At 35.5% G+C, this 19,068-nt stretch overlaps 1 long non-coding RNA gene across 1 annotated transcript in view; it reads right to left on the bottom strand.

Annotated features, from left to right (window-relative positions):
- Positions 1–704: 704 nt before the first annotated feature.
- Positions 705–19,068, bottom strand: part of LOC135970782 (uncharacterized) — a 41,795-nt gene continuing 23,431 nt past the window's right edge. The window contains exon 3 of the long non-coding RNA XR_010586635.1: positions 705–5,298. This is a non-coding gene — a long non-coding RNA (uncharacterized lncRNA). The remainder of the gene's footprint in view (positions 5,299–19,068) is intronic.

The following is a 19,068-nucleotide window of genomic DNA, read 5'->3' on the forward strand; positions in this document are numbered from 1 at the left end:
GAATTTAACAGGGACAATATTTTCAATCAGCAAGTGGGGAGCCAGAAAGAAATGGATATATGGGTGGAGGACTTTACTGTGATCCAGGGCATTACCCAAGCAGCTTTCCCAAGAGGAGTTCTAATAAGTAGCTTTAGAGGAAGCAGGCAGGTACTCTTAAGTGGTCATACTGTGACTGAAAGGTGTTTACCAATCTTCCCAGTCCATGAAGATTGTGGGGGTTGATGGAATCAGTCGAGAGGGTTGTACCTATATGTCCCAGAGAGAGGTGGTCACCAGGAGGTGGTTATATAAGCCAGATATCTGGACTGACAACATTGAGGACTTGGGAGGAGATATAAGACTAGAAACTGTGTCAAGAGTGAATAAGTTCTGTTTCTGATATAAGAAAGTTAAGCCTATATTCAAAATGGATGCCAGGGCAACATAAAATTATAGAACAGCACAACCCTGAAATAGGAAGAATTGCATACCACTTTCTTACATTAAGATTCATTTATAAAATGAGATGATATTAACTACTTTGTAGAACTGAAATATGTGGACTCATTTAGGCCAAGAGCTGCCATATAGGAGAAACCCCCAAAATAGTGATAGAACCTGAAATTTATAGAACATACTAAAAGTAGCTGAAGATTTAATCAGGGGATGTAAATTATATTCCACTCATACATATAGAAATCAAACAATGTTTATTTCAGCAATACACAAAAATTGGGGTATATTTTCATATACATAATTGAGAGATTTCAACAATTCTATCCATAAACCCAACTGATCATTTAAAAGAGATACAGTGAGGTCCTATTATACAAATTATATAATATCAAGATAGCTATCTTTTTATAATTTGGGGATTATATTTATTCATTAGACATATATTTAGTGAGCACCAGCAATATGCTGGGCAATGAATGACAGACAAGGTCTCTGCTATGAGAAAGCATATGCTATAACAGTAGGAGATAAGCAATAAACAGGAATGTATATATTAGGTAGTTCATATGTGGATTGACAAAAAAAAATAATTCAACAGGCTGATGTAATGGAAAGGGATTGAAAGTCTATGTTGAATGATCAAAAAGTTATTTGCTAGAAAAGTAACATTTAAACTGAAAATTGAATATCAAAAGTAGCAAACTAGGTAAAGAATCTTAAGGCAGGTTATTACAGGCAGGGAGAACAGCTCCTTCAAAGGAACTCAGCACATTTGAGAACTACAAAGAGGCCCATTGTAGCAAACAGAGTTTGTCTAAAGGACAGAGCTTTACAATGAGGACTAAGTGGAAGGTGAACTGAGGGCAGGTGACTGTGTAGAAAACTTTGCAGGCAAAGATATGGAACATGAGAGTTCTATTCTATGTGAAAAAAAAAAATATGTCATTTAGGGTTTTAGGTAATGAATTACATGACTTATTGTAATCATTTTTTTCTGTTTTAATAGTCAAAGGTGCTTGAAACATGGATTTTTTCTTCTCCCCGAGATACCACTGTTGGATCAGCTATTACAAGAATCCAAAGATCCATCGGGCGTGGTGGCTAATGCTTGTAATCCCAGCACTTTGGGAGACCGAGGTGGGCGGATCAACTGAGGTCAGGAGTTTGAGACCAGCCTGGCCAACATGTGAAACACCGTCTCTACTAAAAATACAAAAAATTAGCCAGGTAAGGTAGCGGGTACCTGTAATCCCAGCTACTCGGGAGACAGAGGCAGGAGAATGGCGTGAACCCCCAGAGGCGGTGAGCCTAGATTGCACCACTGCACTCCAGCCTGGGCGACAGAGAGAGATTCCATCCCCTAAAAAAAAGTATCCAAGATCTTCCAAATGTTCTCAAATGTTATTTCAAGATACTGAAATACATCACTAAATACCTCCTATGGGGATTGAAAAATATCCTGTTTGCAATGGGCATTTTCTTTCTATTGTTTGTTTACTCTGGTATACTTAAGTCTAGGCTTCTTAAATGTTTTTCTTGGAATGAGTTTTCACACTAAGTTGATTTTTATTGCAAGTGTTGTGCTCGGCAAAACATTAGTAAAATCCATAGCATATTAATATTAAACAGAATTACAGTAACAATAAAGGTTATTGAAGAAAAAAATAAGATTATGGTTAACAGAAGAGTATGTACTTCAAAGAATTAGGAATTATATTTATTCATTAAACACACATTTAGTGAGCACCAACAATATCCTGGGCAATGAATGACACAGACAAGGTCTCCTCTATGAGAAGGCATATGTTACGTGCTTTTGATTTTGAAGAGGTAAAGTAACAGAATACGTAATCCTTGAATTCAAATGTTACCTTCTACTCACTGTTAGAGATTTCAATCAGGAAAATAATTGAAAAAAATAATAAAGCAAATAACTTCAATAGATCGGTTTATTGTTGTCATTAAATATTTAATAATTAATCTAAAATGGTGAAAAACTTCCAGAAGCAGCATAGTGGATGGGAAATGTCAGACAATATTTTAGACTCATAGCGAAGCTGGTAAATAAATAAAAAGAAGGTGCAGAAATCTTGTTAGACTGGCATAGTGCACAACCGCCTGACTTCTGGGAGCGGGAGAAAGCAGTGTCATTCATCTTGCATAACATTCCCTCTCTGGTAAGATTAGTAGATAACACAAGAGAATTTTCCCTGGCTTTACCTGACAAAAACTTGATACATCTTCCAGCAAGAGCAATTTTTCTACCATATTCAGCAATAGTAGTTTCTGAAGGGCCCTCTTATCTCATTTCTTATTCATCAATCTCCAAAAGACATGTTAGAAAGAGCAAAATGTAAATCTCTTTATAACAAAATTAATCCAATTTTTTTTACTTGTCTTTCTTGTCTTTCAAGTGACACTGACTCATTGTCAGCTGAACATATGTAACAAATGCTTGTCATTTCTGAGTACTCAAAGAGCACGATCTAAAAGAGAGATAATTTCTTTTGACAAATGTATGTCACCACAAGGAACTATCTGTTTTGCTTATGATTCACTTGTCATGTAATCTTTTAAAATTAATACTTACCTATAGTTTATGGAGGAAGACTATGATAGTCACTTTAAATAATTATGGTTCTGAGGAAACATATTTCCTTGAGTTTCTCAGTTTAGCATTTTGTCAAAATGGATAAGAAAAAGCACATAACTCTACACCCTCATATTTTTTCTTAAAATATTCCTATTAACATACAAATTATATTTCATGTGATATTAATCCTAAATTTGGCACAGTGAAATTTAAATGAAGAGAAACACTTGATAAAAAATCAATTTCCCTAGTAAATTATGTTTTATTTACCTTATCCTTGTATATTATTGCCATTTGACATTTATAATTTTATTTCTAAGAAATGTATGGAAAAATATTTAGTTGTATGGCAAAAATTTATATGTTCTGAAGAAATAAAATTTTGTGAAAAGAAAATCCAAATATCATTAAGTTTTCATCCTTTATTGTATTTGCAAGCAGTTTAAAATGTTTGTATGAATAACTCTTAGAATCCAAACTAACATGTAATCAAAAAGTGTATTTCACTGATTGTATGATAAAGCCTATAAAATTGAATTGGATTGTTTCCCCATATACCTTAAACTTTGTCTCAACAACAAAACATTTATATTTTAATTATTAGTTTTTTATTAGTTACATACCATGGTACTTTATAAAATTATGAAAAGGTTTATAATTTTCACTATAAGAGACATAGTTATTAAATACTAAGTCACATAGTTCCAAAAACAAAATCAGGTGATTTTGTAAGAAATGTACAATACACCTAAATAGAATAAATTGAGTAAGGTAAGAAAAGTAAGCAAATACAGGATAAAACATGAAAATCCACTCGCAAATGAGGCTAGTCAAAATTTTATGCTATAAAATTCTATACATTTACCATAAACTGATCACAATTTTGCCTCTAAGCTGTTTAACAGAAAACTCAAGGAAGAAAATCTAGGAAGTCATGTATTTCACATTGCCCTTAAGACAAACACCAAATGCAGTAAAGTGACAGTATTTCTAATATTAGTATCAGAAAAAAAGTTGTCTCCTAAGGGTTCTCAAAAAGAATATACTGTGTAATGGAGTGAATATCTTCAAAGCTTTAGGATCTGTTTTTTTCTTAAAGAGTCTCTCAGGGTAGACCAGTGGCATTACGAGCAAGTGCAATTTCTACAAAAGTTCCTGTAGAGGAACCATTTGATGCAACTAGCTTCTGGGCAACACTACCTTCCAGTTGTTGATTCTCCTTGATAATCTTTCAAGATATAGAATGTGCCAGGGAGTTTGTTTCCATATTGAATTATGGGCTCTTAAAATGTAGCTCTATGTTAGCACCTAAAGACAAAGCCTTAACTGACAGATGAGAAAAGAGAAGGGTTAGGAGACCCAAGGACCATGACATGGGTATGTTCTGAAGAGAGGACTATTCCACTCCTCTGAGAGAGGTCAGATGAATACCTTATACAGGGCTAGGGCTATCTGAAAAATAATTTTGAACCTACTGTAGCAGAAAAATGGACAGCTAAGGAAGAAGTTTTCACTGTCTTGATTTTTAAGAAATAGTGTCTTAAACGTTTGGTGAGTTCTTATTGTATTATACATTATCACTGTCATAAACACTTGAGGAGCACTGACTCATGAGTTGAGAGCATTTTTATGTAATTATGCAGATAGGAAATGAGGTTAAGCCATTAGCCTAAGATCCTGTGGTTAGTGTGTAGTAGAACCAATAACTGAAGCAAGGATTCCTGGCTCCAAAGTCCAGACTCTTCATTGTGATCAGTAAATCTCAGGGTGTTACAATGGACTGTTCTTTGTAGCAATTTGAGTATATTATGACATTGATTTAACTTTTAAAAAAGACTTCCAAAATTGTTTGCCTTTGCAACAGAAAATAAAATAAAATGTGGAATTATTTTTATATATTAAAAAAAAATCTGCTGTATATGAGAGTAGGCTATCTTTAAATTTTAAAACATATTGTTGGCAATCATTCTAAGCAAACAGAACTGTTTTGCAAATTCACGGGGAAGTGACCGTTTATATAATATATACGAGTAAATTATATTAACTGATGTGTTACATATATATGTATACAATTTTCATTAAAATTGGAAAAGACAACAAATATTTTAAAAGAGAGAAAGTACCCAGGTGAAGTAGTATGAGCCTGTAGTCCCAGCTACTTGGGAGGCTGAGGTGGAAGAGTCGCTTGACTCTAAGAATTCAAGGCTGCAGTGAACTGTGATCAGGCCACTGCACCTCAGCCTGGGTGACAGAAGGAGTCCTTGTCTCTAAAAAAAGAAAAAGAGAGAGAGAGTGACATAAACCTAAATTTAGCACTATAGCTGTATCAATTTGAAAAAAATATCTAAACATGATGGAACAATGTCAAAGTAAAATGTATTTAGCTTGGTACTTGTAGAGAGTTGAATTGTGGACCGCCAAATATATTCTAGGTTCTGCCTAGAACCTGTCAATATGACTTTATTTGGGAGGAGTCTTTGTAGATGCAATTAAGTAAAGTAACTTGAAATTATCCTAAATTAACCAGGTGGGCCTTTAATCAAAACACAAGTTTCCTTAAAAACAGAGAAGACATCCATTGATAAGAAGGATGAGAAAACCAAATCAAACAGAGAAGACAGAGAGAGAAGGGAGAAGAAAAGTTCTTGTAAAATGGAGGCAGAGATTGAAGCTATGTCATCTCAAGCCAAAAATTGTTTGAAGCTACCAGAAATCAGAAGAGGCAAGGAAAGATATCTCCTATATTATTTGGAGGGAGCAAAGACTTGCTGAACCTTTAATTAGGACTTCTGACCCCACAAAGCATGAGAGAATCAATTTCAGTACTGTTTAAGCTACCAAATTTGACGACATTTGCTACAGGGGCCTTCGGCTAGTTCAGTGGCTATCTACATAGATATTTCAATATACCCATAAACAGGTAATTTCAACTGACATTGAATCTCAATGAAATTAAATGTTATTAATCATAAATATACTGTGCTTTCTTTTCTTTTTTTCAGAGATAGGATCTTGCTCTGTCAGCCAGGTTAGAGTAAAGTGGCATGATCAAAGTTTCAGGATACAAAATCAGTGTACAAAAATCAGCAGCAGTTCTATACTGCAATAACTTTCAAGCTGAGAGCCGAACCAAGAATGCAATCTCATTCATAATTGCCACAGAAATAATGAAATGCCTAGAAGTACAGATAACCAAAGAGATGAAGGATCTCTACATGCAGAATTACAAAACTCTGAAGAAAGAAAGACAAGACAACACAAATAAATGGAAAAATGACCCATGCTTATGGATTGGAAGAATCAACATCATTAAAATACCCATTAAGCCCAAAACAATTTACAGATTCAATACTATTTCTATCAAACTACTAATGTCATTTTTTCACAAATTAGAAAAAAATCTATTCTAAAATTCATATGGAATCAAAAACAGCCCAAATAGCCAAAGTAATCTTAAGCAAAAAATAAATCTGGAGGCGTCACATTACCTGACATCAACCTATACTATATGGTTACACTAATCAAAACAGCATGGCACTAGTACAAAAACAGACATATAGACCAAAGGCAAAGAATAGAGAACCCAGAACTAAAGCCACATACGTATAACCATCTGATTTTCAACAAACTTTGCAAAAATAAGCAATGGGGAAATGACTTCTTATTCAATAAGTGCTCCTGGGACAGCTAGCATGTCTATATGCAGAAGTATTACACTGGATTCCTACGTACCACCATATACAAAAAATTAACTTAAGATAGATTAAAGACTTAAATGTAAAACCTCAAACTGTAAATCCTAGAAGAAACCCTAGAAAACACCCTTCTCAATATCAACCTTGGCAGAGAATTTATGGACAAATCCTCAAACAAAAATTTATAGAACAAAAACAAAAATTGGCTAATGATGGGACGTAAAGTGTTTCTGCATAACAAGAGAAACTATCAATGGAATAAACAGACAACCCAAAGAATGACAGAAAATATTTGCAAACTATGCACCCAACAAAGGTCTATTATCCAGAATCTATAAGAAACTTTAACAAATCAACAAGTATAAAACAAATAACCTTATTAAAAATTGGACAAAGGACTAGAGCAGACACTTCTCAAAAGAAAACATACATACAACCAACAATCATATGAAAAAATGTTAATTGTCATTAATCATCAGAGAAATGCAAATCAATACCACAATGAGATACCATCTCACACCAACCAGAATGGCTTTTGTTAAAAAGTCAAGAAAAAACATATGTTGGTGAGGCTATGGAAAAAAAGAAACACATACACTTCTGCTGAAAATATAAAGTAGCTCAGCCACTGTGGAGAGCAGTTTGGAGATTTCTTAAAGCGTTATGAGTTGATCTACCATTTGACTCAGCAATCTCATTACTGAGTATGTACCCAAAGGAAAATAAATTGTTCTACCAAAAAGAATCATCACGGCATTATTCACAATAACAAATACATACAATCAACCCAGGAGTCCATGAACAGTAGATTGGATTTTTAAAATGTGGTACGTATGCACCATGGAATACTATGCAGCCATAAAAAAGAATGATTTCATGTCTTTTGCAGCAACATAGATACAGCTAGAAGCAATTATCCTAGGCAAACTAACACAGAAACAGATAACCAAATAATGCATGTTATTACATGTGGGAGATAACATTGGGTATACATGGTCTAGTCATAAAAATGGGGACAATAGACAGTGGGAAATACAAGAGGGGGGATAAAGGGAGAGGGTAAGGATTGAAAGAGACTAACTATTGGATACTATGTTCACTACCTGGCTGACAGATTCACTCCAAACATCAATATCACATGATATACCATTGTATCAGACCTGCATATTTATCCCCTGATTACAAAATACAGGTTGATAAAAAAAGATGTTACAGAGTTCACTAAGTCTATTTAAAGCATCAAAACTTTCTAAAGGAATATCTTAAAACTTGGTACCTTCTTATTTCACTGAGAAAAATCAAATGCTGTTCTGGTAGAAGCCAGGGGATGAAAAAGGAACTCTTTCCAGATGGAGAAGGCGATTCTGTCTACGAAAGCCCCTCTCTCTTGTTGAAATAAAATTCAGAGGCCAGGCGCGGTGGCTCACGCCTGTAATCCCAGCACTTTGGGAGGCCAAGGCGGGCGGATCACGAGGTCAGGAGGTCGAGACCATCCTGGCTAACACAGTGAAACCCCGTCTCTACTAAAAATACAAAAAATTAGCCGGGCGTGGTGGCGGGCGCCTGTAGTCCCAGCTACTCAGGAGGCTGAGGCAGGAGAATGGCCTGAACCCAGGGGGCGGAGCTTGTAGTGAGCCGAGATCGCGCCACTGCACTCCAGCCTGGGCGACAGAGCGAGACTCCGTCTCACAAAAAAAAAAAAAAAAGAAAGAAATAAAATTCAGAAGCTCCTTGTTTATTTTTTTGGGGGGATGTGGAATCATGAATGGAAAATTTCTAAATGTTCAAGGTTGTTTCATACTAAATTTCTCTCTTTCCTTGAGATTTGTTTTTCTCTTCTGTTAATTTTTTGTTGCTACCATCACATAGGTCCTCAGTTGTATACTACACACAAAAGTTATTTTCACCATTTGATTCAAAGGCAAACAGTACTTTCTCCCTCTGGTGAAAGGTACAGCTGAGGTCAGGGAGTATTTTCAGAGAAAAGATTATAAATAAATATATTTACATATTGTCATGTGTTAAATATTATATGCTATATGATAATATTGTGCTATATATTATATTTTATATATTGTATATTATATGTAACTGATATGGATGAACATTTTTAGAAAAAATATTAATAAATATACATTATATATTACATATATATACTATTTGAAATCATTGAAAAGAAATAAAGAAAAGGCTAAAAAGAGAAATCAGCTTGCTCATTCTATACAATGGTCTAGTCCTACTATGAATTAGCATATTTTCCAGAGTCACCCTGACCAACCACCTATGACCAGTAAGGAGCCATTAACTGCCTATTTGTACATTTTATGGATATGTCAAGTGCCTCATTTCCCAGTCCCAGGTTTCCCTCCATATGTGAGATGACACTGATTCACATACAAGCACCAGCTTCTTAGGCACTGGATACATTTGTGCTTATCAAAGACAAGAATTCTGTCACCCAGCTGCCATCCTGCTGCTCCCTCATCAGATTCATGAAGGACCTAAGGCTTTTTTCAAACCAAATGACCTAATGAATCCTCTTGCCTTTCCCATAAATTGAACCCCTTAAATAGACTAATGGCCTTCCCCCTAGCCTCTAAGAATAATCATTAAACCTGTTCCCCAAATATTTCCAGCTCCCTGCCTTGTGAGATATATGGTAAGAAAGCATTGCCTGGCTGGCTTTTGTGGGTGGAGCAGTTTGACTAGTTCTGCCAAATGAATTCTGTCATGTATCTTGATGTCTTGTGTCAAACATATTTTACAAAATATTGCCCAAGTATTTTATCAAACTTTTGTATAATTCATAATGAACTAAAGGTCAGACAAATACAGACATTTACTTATAAGACTTGAAGAACATTTAATGGTAGTTGAGGTTTTAAGGTCAATTGTATCTTGTGTCTTTTGTTTTGTGTCTGATCAAAAGTGTCTCCATCCAGCAATGTCCAAGAAAGAATGGCTCAAAGTGAAGACTGCTCAGAACAGAACTCCTACCAAACCTATGATGGACATGTCTTGTGAGTGAGAAATAACTCTTTACCCTTTTATGCTACTGAGATTTTTAGTTTTGTTACTGAAGCATCATTTTGCTCATCCACTATAAAACCTCAACCACCATTACATGTTTTTCAAGTCTTATAAGGAAATGTCTGTATTTGTCTGACCTTTGGTTCATTACGAATTATACAAATGTTTGATAAAACGCTTAGGACAATATTTTGTAAAATATGTTTTATAAAATAAAATAGACTTTTAAAAATAAAATTGCATGTAGATTTAAATGCTGATTCGTATATTAAGGCCCTGTAAATTCTACAGTAGACCAAGTCTGCCTGAAAGTCTAGCTCACATCTTAAGTTTCCTAGACTTATTTTATCATCAAACTCTTTTTCCCCAGAATCTTACAAACACCCACAGAGCACACTGATGGTTTAGAGATAGTGACTGTGATGATTAGTCACTTCTGGCAGGAAGGGAACGCAACGGATTGAGAACATATAACATCTACGAATGCACCCTCATTCTCCTTCTTATATCGATAATTGTGCATATAGGCACTTATCATTATTCTTTAAATCATACATATAATTACATGCCCCTTTTGAATATGAAGTATATATCACAGTTTTTAAAGGTTGTAAACACAGCATATTAGTGGAATTAGGGAAACTGAAACAGAAGAAAGTTATATTTCTCTCTTCACAGAGAAAAAAGATATGGATATCAGGTTTAGAATAGTTCTTTGTCATGTTAATGGGGGTGAAAATACTTTATACTTTCAAAATTATTAATGATAATAATGCATTATTATTTCACAACTTAAAGCAAGGATGTGTTAGATTTATCAATTATTCTAAAATACCTAAAGCGCTGTGGAATGATCATAAAGGAAATGGCCTCAACATTTTTTTATGGTATGTCGTTATTAAATAATTTCCAATGAATTATTTATATGAAATGTTTAGAATGTGTAAATTAAAATGTCTAGGATTCTTCATAATATGTCAATTGTGATTTCCAGGCTCTTTAGAAAATGTTATGTTTTTCATTTGAAAACTCTCTAGATGTAAAATTTTGCTTCAGCAAAAAGTGTTAGTCTCATGACTTTAAAACATTTTATTTTTGTCAGGTACAACTTGGACCTCAGGTCAATAAATTATGCTTACTTTGATAGAAAACATGCCATTTCTCCCTTGTTTAACACGTTTTCTTAAAGACTCCAACCAGCCACCTGTCTTCTTTGATATCCTTATAATACTGATTATTTTTCAACTTTACTTAGTATTGAATGTGCTTTTGCTTTATCAATATGTATGTAAGTGGGTCTCTATAGTTCAATGTAAAGGTGACAGACATATTTTCTGCATAGCTTGCCCTGCACATTTGTATAATTTTATAAAATCTACAGCAAAAGCCCTTACAATCCACATCAAGTTTCTCATCCATCCATGTTCTTCAAAGTGCAAAGCTCCTAAGAGATCAGAAGAACTCTTTTAAAGGGAGGTGTAGCCTCTTAACTGTATTCATTTACATTTCCAAAGGGCATACTTTTTCATGCTGTACATCTGGTTCCCTCGGAGTAGAAAGGAGATTCCAGGGTTATGGAGCAGATTGCACAACAGCTAACTCATGTTACGGATGGTCAAAACTCCCTTGGGGATGTGTTTCACATTCTGACCTCGTCTCTTTCCTGTGGAAGATACACATTTTTCAAGAACTCATAGTATGAAGCTTTGTAAAATCATCATGAGAAGGTGGCATTGTCTTGCCTGCTTTACCAAACTTTATGTAGGTTCCAAATAGGAGAAGGCAAAATCTGCAAGGTCATTCAAAGAATAGGCTATGGAACTCACAGAATGTGATTTCCACCGCATTCTACTGGTCAAAGTTTATTATTAGCAAAGCAAGCCAAATTCAATAGATGGAAAATAGATTCTACCTGTTGAAGTGAGAAGTTGCAATATCCTGTGGCCATGTTTTCAGTCTCTATCCAAGTAATAGCAAGAATATGTAAACATATTTACAGATTATTGATAGTGTTGTAATGTGTTTGATAAATCCCAAGAAGCATTTGGCAATATACATCAGGAATAAATATGCACATAGCCTCCAAACCAGCAATTCCGCGTCCATGGAAATACTCTAAAAAAACATTGCATATGTGTAAAGGAAAGCAAGTATAAGGTGCAAATCACAGCATTGTCTGCAAATGGAAAAACAAGAAATCAATTTAATGTCTGCCAAGTAGATACACAAATTAGAGTACATGCATAAGCCAAAAACTACATAGTAGTTAGTTGAAATGAATGAACTACTGGCATATGTCAATAAGTATTAATTTTGGAAATTAAAATCTCTAATGAATAAGCAAGTTACAGAAGAATATGTATAGTATGATAGGACTTATTTAAACTTAAAAAGCCATATAATGCTATATATTATTATGGGTGTATGTAAATTTGAATATGAAATAATATACTAGGAAAAATGCACATAAGCTTCAGGATAATGTTTACTTCTGTGAATAGAAGAGTATGAAAGCAGTAGAGATTTCCACTGCGTCTACAACATTTTGCTTCTTAATATATATCTAAAGCATTTTGCACAAACGTTATTACTCATAATATCTATTTGATATGTACACTGATGTCTGTTCTATTATCTTTTATAGCTCTTGCCTGCTTGAAATCTTTCAGAGTTAAGAGAATTTTAAGTTAAATATAATCCAGATTGTGTTTGCATAGAATATCTTTAGAAATTTATAATACTAATTAGTACCGGTGGGTATCTTTGAGGAAGGGAATCAGAGAGTTAAAGGGTACATCGGGTAAAAAAGACTTTGCACTTTATACTTTTTGATACTCTTTGACTTTTTATACCATGATCATGTGTTATGTTAAAAATATATTATTTCTCCATAATGAACACGCCTCACTTGAAAATGTGAGATAAATCTTGCAACCTCTTGGCCGTTCTTCGATTTGAATGACTTGGATGATCCTCATTATGTATTCTTTGAGAGACCTCTGTCTGTCACCCTCATTCAATGAAAAACTTTCAGGTGGAGCCTCATTCCATTTATGGTACACTTTGTTTGACCTTCCTGGGGCTGCTAGAAATTTTCTATTCTCATAAGTCTGACAAGGCCACATTCATTCTGCCCTTCCACTCTCATTGTCATTTAAAGGTCAGATTGTGTCAAACCCATGCTCATTTGTTTTACCATATGCTACTTGAATTGCACAAGCCTGAAAATCCTGAAGCCCAGGACATAAAGAGACAGTTGAAAGCTTAAATATATATATATATATACACACACACACATAATTTCCATGAAACTCATATTCAAATATATAATTCAATTTGATGTCAAGATAAAAATGAAAAACTGATATCTATTTCTTATTAAATCATTAATGTTGACACATTTTAAATGAGATAGACTCATTCACTTATGTATTTAATAAACATGGAGAGCCTCCTGTATGCCAATCACTGTTCTTGGCATTAAGGAGACAGCACTGAACAAAAAGCTAAGTTCTTTCCTTCATGCATCTTACATACTGTGGGGGAGAGACAGAAAACAATTAAACCATTCCGTATGTCAGGTCATGATGAGAAACAGAGAAAAACACACCAGGATAAGGAGACTAAGAGAGAAAGGGAGATGGGAGGAGTTACTCTTTTACAGAGAATAGTGATCAGAGAATGTGTACTTTATGCACTGACATTTAAGCAAAGACCTAAGAAAGCGGTAAAAAGCTTTCTGTGGAATTTTCCAGGCAGAAGAAACAGAATGGGCAATGGTCTTGGGGAGAAATGTGTTTCCTGTACCCCTGGAACAGTAAATCTGATGACTGCAATGTAGTGAGTGAAGGAAAAATGCAGCAAGATGTCAGAGAGTGGTAAGGGTTCATATCAAAGCCTTGCGAGACACTTGGTCAAGGCCTTTTTGTAAACTTTGGCTATTATGCTGAGGGGATTTCTGAGCAGTGAAATAGAGCAAAAAGAAGAAAGGGTGGAAGCAGGAGGACTGGTGAGGAGGCAAGAGATGACAGTGACTTAACAAAAATCATGTATGACTATTTGAATTCTTCTATTATAGTATCTATGATAAAGTCCATTTTGATTGTACATAAATTGTGTTGAATGTATTTACTGTATTTTTATGACATATGAAATGTATACAATTTCAAGTTTATAATAAAATTATTTAGTTTTTCAGTGTGTGACCTAAAGTATACAAAGTTTAAAATGTTTTGAGTCTAAATTATTGTGGCCATGAAGTGTATCATGTCAGGGCCTTCACCACTTATTTGTCCCTATGTTAGAGAAGACCCAAAAGTTATTGGGGAGCACCATGACTGAGGTCATGAGTTTCAAGAGTTGGAATGGTCTACACTGACTTGGGTGTTCGTTAGGGTTCTCAATATTCTATCAGAAATTGTCAACCCAACTCACTTGCTCTGATATTTGGTATTTGTTATAAAGCACCTGACTCTGCACTTGACCAACAGCAACATAGAACTGTTGCAACCACCATACTTCACAGAATATGAGATACAACTCACTCAATACCTCAAAAAAAAAAAAACTCAGCTGAAAAGTAAAATGTAAGTTTATTAGAATTGCCTAAAAATCATGAAGTTAATACATACCTCCAGACGTACATTCTAAATGAGGGCAGCACCACACAATTGATCTGATTTGAGGTATTCAGCAAATAAATCATGTGAACACTTACATTCATGCAAATATGAGTAAGATTGATTATTTTCTCCCATCATCGACTTTTCCCACCTTCCATCTAAATAGAACATTAGCTGAGCATATACTTCCTAAAATAAAGGCCAGACTTGTCAACCTCCTGTGCAGCTAAATGTGGCTAGGTGACTAAGTCCTGGTCATTCACATATAAACAGAAGTGACATGAGCAACTTTTAGCATGGACTCTGGAAAATGATTGGTAGGATTTCTGTTTTTCTCTTTCTACTTTCTTGTTATCTTGAAGGTAGATAGGGTTGAATCTTTTTGAACAATGTGGATGAGGTCAACATCCTAGGGAGGGCCAAGCTAAAGAAAAATGGCATATAGACAGAGGAGAGCAGCTTGGAATTTGGCGTAAGAGAAATAAATTTTGTCTTTTAGGAAACGATTTGATGATTTCTGATAACAGCTGTTGAATTTATGTCTTAACTCATATACAAAGATCTAATATACTTTGCATATATATTTAAAATACATCTTTTAAAAAATTGTCACAAAAGAAAGCTACCTTTATCGTAATACTTTTCTCTTGTTTTCATCTTTAGTTATGCTTTGTTCCGTAGTAGAATAAGTAGTGAAGTTACAGTGAAGACCACAATCACTCAAGTGATGCTGTTCTTGCAGAGTGGCATTTGCTGATGTATCATATACTGTTAATGGTTGGATATCACATATTATTATTCCGTTGAAATAAACCCTTTTAATGTATGAATGATCAGTTTTGTCAATGTACTAGGAGCTCAAAATTACATGGCAAACAAAGCAAGCATAGTTCAAATCTCACAGAGCTTTTGGTTTAACAAGGACAAAAGAAAACTTAAAAATAATTTTAGGAATTGTGATACATGCTATGATGGAAGATTGACCTGGAAGAATATCAGATAACAATCTTCCTCATCTTATACTGTAGATGTGTCTTTGTGTGTATGTATACATGTATACATCATAAGGGTGGACCCAGGGAAAGGCTTCCTGTAAACCAAAACAAGAATGATGTGTAGATGTTAGGTGAAAAGATGAAAGAAGGCAGTCAAAGGAAGATCAAAGGGCCAATACAAAAGGTATGAGATGAGAAAATATATGAAGAACTGAAGTATAGAGTGTGAAGGTGGGAGTGGTGAGAAATAAGTTAGAAAGAGGGAGGGGAGGGAAAAGTTCTCATTAGGTGTTATAAGATACAGGAACGGGTTATAATTTCTCCTTAAGTCCCACGACAAACTTAGTAGGAGAGAGTAGTCTCCCCTTATTCAACAGAGCTATGTTCCAAGACCCTCCGTGGAGGTCTGAAACCTCAGATAGTACTGAACACTATATATACTATGTTTTTTTTCCTATACATACATGCCTATTACAGAGTTGAATTTATAATTTAGGCATAGTAACAGATGAATAACAATATCTATATGCCAGCATCACTATTCTTGTCAAGGAAGGCCATTGTTAAGTAAAATAAGGGTGGCTTAAACACAAGCACTGTTATTATAATACCACCACAATCAGACATGGTGCAGTGGCTCACACCTGTAATCCCAGCAATTTGGGAGGCCAAAGCGGGCAGATCAGTTGAGGTCAGGAGTTCGAGACCAGCCTGGCCAACATGGTGAAACCCCGCCTCTACTAAAAATACAAAAATTAGCCGGTGTGGTGGTGGATGCCTGTAATCCCAACTACTCAGGAGGCTGAGGCAGGAGAGTTGCTTGAACTCGGGAGGCAGAGGTTGCAGTGAGCTGAGATCATGCCATTTTACTCCAGCCTGGATGAAAAAAGTAAAACTCTGCTCTCGATCCAAAATAAAGAAAAACAAAACACAACAATCAAGCTGATAACTGAGACAGCTACTAAGTGACTAATGGAAAGGTGAGCACATGTGGCATAGAAACACTGGTTAAAGGAATAATTCACGTTAAAAAGCAGGATGGATGCTGGGATGGGAGGGATGGAGTGGATGGTATGAGATTTCATCACCCTACTCAGAATGATGCACAATTTAAGAGTTATGATTTGTTTATTTCTGTATCAGTCCATGAAATATTTTCTGGCCACGGTTGACTGCAGAAAAACTGAAATCACAGAAAGTAAAACAGTGGATAAGTGAAGACTGCTGGTTAGACTGCAGAGTGGATGATGGAAATTGGATTTTTGAAAGTTCACCTTTGGTTGCATGCCTGGATGGAGATGATATCTAAGTCATGAAGATCAATAAGTGGCTGTGACATTCAAGTTAGATATAATGGTGACCTAGACCTTGGTAGTGCTAGCAAAGTTTGGAAGAGTGAATGATTCAAGAACAATTCACAAGAAAGAATATACAAAACTTAATTACAAATTAGGTGGATTGCAAGAAAGAAAGAGAGTTTCCAATGTTTAAAAAACTGGGTGAATGTACATGTGATTCAATTAGATCAGAAAAACGAGAAGAAATAGTTAAGAAGGAAAGATGATATGTTCCCTTGGAAATGATAGGTTAGAGGTGCCTGTGAATTGTGCTTATGCAGCTATTCAGAAAGGAGATAATTGTACATAAAGTTATACTGGTACCAAGTTTCCACCACTGCTTTCACCATCCAGGTGCGTCAGCATCCAGGTGCCTATGAGTTGCAAGCAGTCAAATAAAGTCAACAGTGTTTCTTGTTTTTCAATCAAGTGAAACAGAAGGTTCGTGGGCAAGAGTGTTAAGTGTACTAAAAATAAAGGGTGATTTTTTAAAAAAAATCATAGGATATAATATGATTTGGATCTTTGTCCCCCATTCAAATCTCATGTTCAATTGTAATCCCCCATGGTGGAGGTGGGGCCTGGTGGGAGATGATTGAATCATGGGAGCAGATTTCTCATTAATGGTTTGGAACCATCATCTTGGTACTGTTCTCACAATAGTAAATGAGTTATTACGAGATCTGGTCATTGAAAATTGTGTGGCACCTCTGCCTCCTTCGCTCCTGATTTTACCATATGACATGAAAGGTCCGATTCACCTCCTGCCATGATTGTAAGCTTGTAGCAGTCTCCTAAGAAGCAGATGCCACTAGGCTTCCTGTACAGGCTGCAGAATTTAGAATAAGCCAATTCAGTCTATTTTCTTAAAAATTACCGTCTCGGGTATTTTTAATAGCAATGCAGGAACAGCTTAATACAGGATATGTGATATACTGAACAAGAAATTGGAATTGGTGATTTCAAGTAGATAGAGAAAAACAGGAGAACTGCTGGTGAGCATGTCAATGAGTTTATGAGTTGATGTCATAAATATCATCTAATGACACATCATCTAATGATGGAGATACATTTTGAGAAATGAGTCATTATACGGTTTTGTTGTGTGAACCTCAGAGTACATTTACACAAACCTAGATGTTGTAGATCACTACACCTAGACTATATAGTATAGCCTATCGCTCCTAGGCCACACACCTTCACAGCATGGCACTGCACTGTATAGCGTAGGCAATAGTAGCACAATGGTAAGTATTTGTGTATCTAAACCTATGTAAACATAGATATGGTCCAGCAAAAATATGTAATACGGTCTTATGGGACTATCATAGTATATGTAGTCCATCATTTACTGAAACATCATTATGTGATGCATGACTACAGTGGAGAGGTAGATTAGGAAAGAGACTAAACTGCTGTCTGCAACTAGGCTGACAATTATTTTGTTAATTTCAGAGGTGGGGAAATTCCAGCTACACTTATGTTTAAGGATCACAGCCATACCTGTAGGTGGCTGTTATAAAGTGGAAGATAAGATAATTTGACATAAAGAGATTAAAAACTAAGAGATGAGGATGTTGGGTAAATCTTACCCAAGATAGCGGCAGGACTTGGCAGGAAAAGAAAGATTGGAAGCCAGATACTTATGCTTCCAGTGAGCGGGGAGTGAGCAGGCAATCCCAGGATGGCAGCCTGGAGAGGCATTAAGGCTGATGCAAAAAAGCAATTACATTTACATGAAGGTGAAGAAGTAATAATTTAGATTAAACATAGGGGTTACAAGGCCACCAACTACACATCACAAAGCAGCTTCTATAAGAGTCTTTTCTCAAGAAAGTCACAGAAAGCATTATCCTCAGAGAAGAGTCAAGTTCCAGAGTGCATGATAGAGAAGTGGTAATAGGAAAAGTGAGAAGACTAAAGGGTTCAGAAAGAGGAACAAACATCCCCTCCAACATTTCATTTTGATCAGTGAACAAGGATAACAGAGATTTGGCATATCGTATTACATTTCAAGGCTGCAAGAGGAGAAAACTTAGAACCTGAGAGTTCCCTGTACTATTTCGGTAACATCAGAGAATAATACATGGAGAAGAAAATTCAAGAAACGATATGAAAATCTCTGAGATAAGCATCCTTTCTCTGAAATTTTGGATTTGTGTTTATCATAAAGTCTCATGCAGTGTTGCCAGTCTCTCCTTGTCATCAGTCAATTCAGGACATAGCTACCAAGGCGTTCTCCATTATTGTTTATATCTTGTCCTTAACTTGCTCAAAAGCAGTCACTGTCACCCTACAGACTAGACATGATAAAACTTTAAATGTCCTAACTAGGCTCCCTGTGATTTGGCCAAAGAG

The sequence above is a fragment of the Macaca fascicularis genome, chromosome 5, assembly GCF_037993035.2.
Source record: "Macaca fascicularis isolate 582-1 chromosome 5, T2T-MFA8v1.1".
NCBI classification, from domain to species: Eukaryota; Metazoa; Chordata; class Mammalia; order Primates; family Cercopithecidae; genus Macaca; species Macaca fascicularis.